This window comes from Macrosteles quadrilineatus, unplaced genomic scaffold (genome assembly GCF_028750875.1).
Source record: "Macrosteles quadrilineatus isolate MER2022 unplaced genomic scaffold, UCM_ALF_1.0 Scaffold_6__1_contigs__length_79288215, whole genome shotgun sequence".
In the NCBI taxonomy this organism is placed as follows: Eukaryota; Metazoa; Arthropoda; class Insecta; order Hemiptera; family Cicadellidae; genus Macrosteles; species Macrosteles quadrilineatus.
This window is the reverse complement of record NW_026542599.1, coordinates 57,766,296-57,773,786: the sequence shown is the minus strand read 5'-3', so window position 1 is coordinate 57,773,786 and position 7,491 is coordinate 57,766,296.

Here is a 7,491-nt window from a genome sequence, read left to right as displayed (position 1 = left end):
CATACTGTTTTCGAGTAAATGTAGGAATTAACACTAACATGCATCTGGAAAGTATGCATAAAACAATAAAGCATTTTATATTGGAAGGAAAAACTGTCAATCGACTTGATAAAGCGATAAGTGCAATTATGCAACTCATTAGGCAGAAACTCTTTGACAGATTACTAATAATTGAAAAGGGAAAACTAACATCAAAAATAAAAATTCTCAGAAACCGTCACAAAAGTTCTTTGTCCATGAACCCAGACTTAATTGTTAAGTCCGAAACTTTAGAAAATTCGTGGAACGTGGCGTCATCAAATTCTGCAGAAATGTACACGATTTGTCAGATAAAAGAAGAATGTCCATGTAGCATTATTTGCAAGCAGTGTACAGCATGCATACACAAGTTCACATGCACATGCATTGATGCATGCATTAAATCTAACATGTGTAAACATGTGCACCTACTATGTCGGAAATTGATGTCGGAAGATCAAGGTGAAGCCTTTAATCAAGAAGCCCTTAACCAAGATCAAGTCAAAAGTTTGGAAGAAAGAAAATCAATATTGGCAGAAGTCTCAACTAAAACTGTTCTGCCCACAAGAGTGAGACCTACTGACAAACTTCTACTAAGGCAACGTGTTGAGTCAATTTTAAATAAAATTGACAACCCGGAGAGTTTAAAAGTAGCTGATCAATGCCTGAAAAACCTAGATGCAAAGTTGACATCGATAAAACAAAGGAATATTGCTTTAAAAGTAAGAACCAAGACCAAAAAGATAAAAATCGAGCCTCAAAGGCGTTTTTTTTCAACCAAAAACAAAAAGAAAAAAGGGTTGAAAGCAACTTCCCGGCCTACACGAGAAGAATCTCAGCACATTGCTTTAACAGCATTGTTGCTCAGTACAGGGGTTGAACCTTCAACTCCATGAGTTGCTTAACCAGGTACGGTAGGCTAAGATCAATATTAAGACTAGTTTATTTAATCCATAACTTTAAACAGTAATACATTATTGTATTAACTGTAGTCTTATTATTAATAATACATTTTTCCCCCAATTTTTATTTAATTTATATAAATGTCATCATATTTACTTATCATTTAATTTAAAACAGATTGTAAATAAAACCAATAAAACTTTGTAAAAGAAATATATTTAATAATTTTTAATCATTAGGTAATAATCAACCATCAATTATAAATTAAATGAAATAGTAACAGCTGACACATTCTTATTTTCTAAGTTAAAGTTCTTGTACTTCAAATTTTTTTACTTGCCTTGAATTTTCATAATTTGAGTATTTACTTAAACAGAATTGAATAAGCATGAGTATTTACTTGTACTTCTAAAAAGCCTTTCCAATAAAGTATATACCCTCAGAAACCTATAAATTTGGTGTGAATAACCACCAGCAAATACTTGCCTAAAGAGTAAATACTTGTTTTTCAACTAGTTATCAGTAACCCATGCTTGTTTAAGTTAACTTGTTGATAAATGCATGTAACACATTCAGTATGGTGTAATACACTTATTTAAATTATGTATGACACTAGTGATTTCCGCAAAATAATGCTTGGGTTGAAGATGGAACCTTTGTGGTATTCCTTCGTTATGTTCAAGCTATTTGTTAATGAAAATCCATCCACAAGTCTCAATAATGCAAAACCTTCACATTTTACATGTTTAAATGAAGGCCTTAAATAATACCTTCAATAATATATGTATATATTTATCATATATAGCCTATAATATATATATATACTTGTACTGTATAACGTTTACTTTAAAATGGAGTACATACTTGCAAGTATACCCTCATATCCGATAGATCAGTATACCACCTCATTTAGGAAGTAGTACCTGGGGACCAAGCTTTGCTCGGGGAAAATCATTAGTTTACTCTGAAAACAGTTTAGTATTGCAGATACATTAATCCACTCCCAAACTCCACACTGCTTACCTTTACTACTTCCTTCGCCACTCCCTATGTTGTGGACCTGTTTGCCCTCATTTTAGATTTGCAGATCTATAAATGCCACAGACAGTTCCCACACTCTGCACTGCTAGCCTTACTACTTCCTTCACCATTTCCTACGTTATGGACCTGTTTTCCTCCCTTCTCATAGCATTTTAGGATTGTAGATACCCTAATCTAATCCCCATTAACAGTTCCTACACTCCAGACTGCTCACCTTTACTACTCCCTTCACCACTTCCTACGTCGCAGACCTGTTTCCCTCCCTTCCCATAGCATTTGAGGATTGCAGATACCTTAATCTAATCGTCATAAACAGTTCCCACACTCCACACTGCTAGCCTTTACTATTATTGATAAAAAAAGTCCTCCTACAATGTATCCAGTAATCTTCAGTATCATCTTTGCTCAATAGTAACAACTGATGTTTTTCCTTTTGTACTGTATTTTGTAATTGCTAGTATACTGTGGATAGACTACTAACAAGTCTTTTGTTTACTTTTTCCTTGTTATTCAATTCAACTAACATGGTTACTTAGCAACCCATAAGACTTTCAGTTTCATTTTTCTACGTAATTAGAATTTTGTTGGCAGTTCTAACTGCAATAAACTCGTTTTTAGACCAAAAATAAACTATTTACAACATTTGAAGACAATCGTCGGAGCCGTTTTCGAGATCTTGGTGCAAGCATACATACATACAAGCAAACATTGCTCGTATTAGAGTATAGGATTTACTTGCAAGTAAAGAGTCGCTTTTATTCACAAGAGATTACCTGAACGATGAATACTTGCAAGTATTTACTCGCAAGTAAATACTTGCTGTACTTTTATTCACTCGGCCCAGTGGTATGCTAGTGAAATCTTTTACTGAAATAAAAGTTTTTGAACTTGAACACACACACTGACATCCCAGATATTTTCACAGAGAACCTACAAACATAAACGTAGACCCATGTTGAGTAACTTGTGACACTGACAAACAAACAAAATAAACAAGTAGGCCTATAGAAAATTCACAATAAGATATTTCTCATTTAAAATAGCCTAATTTTTATGTTCATTTTGTTGTTACAGTTTCCAAGATGAAGAAAATGTTGTAAATAAATGTAAATATTATTTGTGTGTGTTAGTGTGTAATATAATATGTGTTAAATTGTCGCTTTTGAAGAAGAATTTATTTTGAAGACGAAGACCAGGAATTTTAACACGAGGTATGTTACTAGTTTTAAAATGTTCACAGCTGAAAATAGGCCTACCTGTAAGCTATAATTTAGAATGACATGGAATTAAACTTTTTCTTTCTATACTTTTATTATTTAAACAGTGTAAACAACAAGTAATAATAGTTAGGATTTTTATGTAATTCATCTTTATTTGGACTTATATAGCTATTTGTAATTTTTAATAATTATTCTAGAAATAATTTTCAATTAACATATTTAGACTTATATTTAACATTAAACGGCTACTGTACTTTGTTCCCGCGTAATTTAAAACAAGCTCGGTGATGACAGAAGCAGAAACCCGCGGTCAGATGTTTAGTTCGGATTTCAATTCCGCTGTCCCGTTTCTAGACAGACGAAAAAAAGGCGGTGACGGTCTGACGGCAAGGTCTCGTTGAAATCACGGGAAAGCTGCTTAGGTACTGCAGAGAAGAAGTAACGGAACCTTTACTCCATATAATCAACACCTCACTCAACAAAAATCAAATACCTAAAAACTTAAAAATATCTAAGATCCACCCAAAATTTAAAAAAGGAGACAAAGAAAATCCTGGAAACTATAGGCCCATATCTAACTTACCAACAATATCCAAACTATTAGAAAGAGAAATATACGACCAAATCATTAATCACCTAGAAACAAACAACCTACTCACAAACTGTCAACATGGCTTCCGGAAGAAACGAGGAACAAATACCGCAATTGCAGAACTCTGCGAAGACATAACAAGTATTTGGGAAGACAGAAAAAATGCATCGGGACTTTTCTTAGACCTTCAAAAAGCGTTCGACTCATTGGACTGGGATATACTTCTACAAAAGCTAAAAAAAGTACGTATTGAAGGAGAAGCATTGGCACTAATAAAGAACTATCTTGACCATAGGTACCAATATGTTGAAATTAACCGATCAGCAAGTGAACAACATTATTATAACAACCAAATCACCACTCAAACAGAATACAAAAGGCATTCCTCAAGGCTCCATACTTGGCCCACTTTTCTTCCTGATATATATAAATGATGTACCGGAAAAATTATCAAAAGAATTCAAATGTATTCTATTTGCAGATGATACCACCATAATAATACCTACAGATAGAAATAAAAATAACCAACAACTCATAACCACAGCAGTAGAACAAGCAACAACAATATGCAACAACCTAAATTTAAAATTTAATACCAGTAAAACTACACACATTAATTTCAAACCAAGCAACAACCTAGAAGATCAAAGCGACTGGACCAACATCAGTATCACAACGCAAGAAACCACTAAATTCCTGGGAATAATTGTTGATAAAAATTTATCCTGGCAGCAACACATCGAACATCTGTGTAAAAAACTGGCCTCTGCACACTATGGCATCAAACGAATTCGCACCATAACCGACGAAGAAACCTCCAGAATAGCCTACTTCTCGCTTTTTGCTTCTCACCTGAGTTACGGAATTGCAACATGGGGATCATCATCTGCAAACAATATGGACAAACTACTTATCCTACAAAAGAAAGTACTACGGACGATATGCAGGACACACTATCTGGAACATTGTAGACCCCTATTCATCCAGCTCAAAATCCCCACCGTTTTCTCACAATACATCCTAGAAACCATAATCCTAGCAAAAAAATCCAATCCAACACTCCGGTCACATTATCATAATCACAACACCAGACACAAAAACAATATAAACCTGCCACAACACAGACTAAAAAAATTCAGCAACACCCCAACATACACAGGATCCAAATACATAAATCTTCTGCCAGAAAAAATTAAAAACATCTCAAATCATACCACATTTGTAAAGACACTAAAAAACTACCTTATAAACAAACCATATTACTCAACAAAGGAATACATACAAGAACACACTTATACACACCTACACTGGGCTAGCTGAAAGGCTGCCAAGAAGATGAAGAAGGAGAAATTTTGACGACTCCCCGATCTGAGGATTGTGGTGAAGAAAGAAGAGGTAAAAGGTAAAAGGTATTGATAGATTTTGATTGCTGCTGTGTTGCGGAGGTAATTTATTATCGATGATGTGCTCCTTCTTCAATGCGAAAATTCTGAGAAATACGAGTAATGGAAGACATCAATAACACTGGAGTACTTTGTAGTTTATGTGGAAAAGTTTATTTTTAGTTTATGGACGAGAAGTACAGAAGGATTCCAATTAATAAGCCAGCTATGTTCAACAAGGCAAGGCCAATAAAATAATTTGTTTTATTCACTAGCACTAGCGCTTTTGAATGGAAACCTAGTTTCTGAAAGCGCTAGTGAATAAAATAAATTATTATGTATTAGCGTTGTTGAACATTTACATTTTGTTATAAATTTCATTGTAAGCAAGATGCCAATAACGAATAATTCTCAAAAAGCTTAGACCATTAAAAATGAAATGAGAATTGGGATCTTCTCTTTTGGAAAACATGTTTGGGTACGGTACAATTGAAGATAGATGAATAGATGATAACGGTAACGTAGCCCACCCAAGTTACTTAAAATTTGTTTTATAAAATAAAGGAGGTGCCAGAGGTTACAGTAAGTAAAGGAACACATACATAAACATAATCTGTAAAATTCTTCATTCAGTTACAGTAATTAAATGGTTTGGAGTTAAGCGCGGGAGAACCGTTCAGTTTCAAGTAGATTGTTGCAAGAGTTGCAGTGAAGATACTAGTGTGATTTTCTGAAACAGCTGTTACAAGTGCTACGAATAACGCTTACTTGCGCATGCGCAGACGCGCGGCATTTTCCGGTCTTGAAAGGCTCGCGTCGTAAAGGCCCCCCGATGCACGTAACGATCGGCCGGGCGGCCCGGCCTGAACAGTCCATATGCCGGTCAGCCGATCATTACGTGTATGGGGTCGTCGTCCGGCCAAACCCCCGCCTTCAGGCCGATCGGTATGTGCGGCTGTGTGGTGTTGGCGCGCCGCCAGGCGTCAGTGTCGTAGAGTGTTTTGTATTGTTCAGTGACAGTGCATATAGTGTAGATAGAGTAATCAATAATTTTAATTTTAAGGGTAAGTAAATCGTGTTTCCAATCTTTGTGATACAGTCTATAAATTCTTCCAATAAATTGACATAGGTTAGGTTGGTGCTTTTCTGTTAAGCAATTCTTTATGCCACAACCTCCTTCCACTTCTCTTCCTACTTTTATTCCTTTTCTGCAGTTCTTCCAAAATCGCAGCATACGCCATCACCTCCTCGCTCCTCCATTTGAGACGACATGTCACCACGCTGTCGACACTGCTGACAGCACTACAGCACAGCCACACACTACAACACTGTTCACAATGATACAATGATTTTATTCGGCCAATCAACAATTCACAGCTGTCAGTGGCGTCATTCCACCAAATCTTTGGGGGGGGGGCAAACACCGGGGGGCATGGGGGGTATGGAATACCCCCCAGCAAACAAGGGGGGTCCCCCCTCGGAAAATTTTGCAGTTTTGAAACAAAAAAAGAGGGGTTAAAGCTTATTTTAATTGTTAAAAGCACTTCAAATAAAAAAAAATTATGAGTAAAATTGATTTAAATTTAGGCAGAAAGTTAATGAAACTAAGAATTATTGACAACAGACAGAAACACAACAATTTTATGTTGGTAAGTTAGTCATCTAAGAAACGTGATCAATAGTTCCATGATGTATTAATATTATGTTTGTTATTATAGATTCATGACCAATTTCTCTTGTACAACATTTAGCAATGAATACGGTATGTTCATAGCCTATAGTTTATAAACAGTTTATTTTAGTTTTTAAATAAAATACAAGTATTTAAGAACTTAAAAGCAAATCAAATTTTATCACCAATAAAATCATTTGACACAAAAGAACAAAAGGCTATTTAACTATATTAAATTCGTAGTCTACAATGTTCAAAATAAATTACGTAAAATGTATACACATGTAGTTTTAATGCTTGAATAATTCATAAAAGTAAATGACAAAGCAATATGCTTCCAAAAAATCTGAATTTTTATGTATTTATATAAACTAGAAGTAAGTGGTTTATCGTACAGCACCAAACAGAAAAAGTAAATGAATAACAAAACTACTAATTTATGTAAACTCAAAATTTGCTATCTAAGACAATAAAACAATAATAATTTTTGTTTCAAATTACTGTACAAGAATATAGGTACAGATTTTTGTCTGCTGTGCTTTTTAGGATTTGACAGGATAAAATATTTGTATATTGGCTAGTACAGCATATTTTTTCTCTAGCCAAGGATCCAGGGGGGGGCAAATGCCCCCCCCCCAAATGACGCCCCTGCAGCTGGTTGTA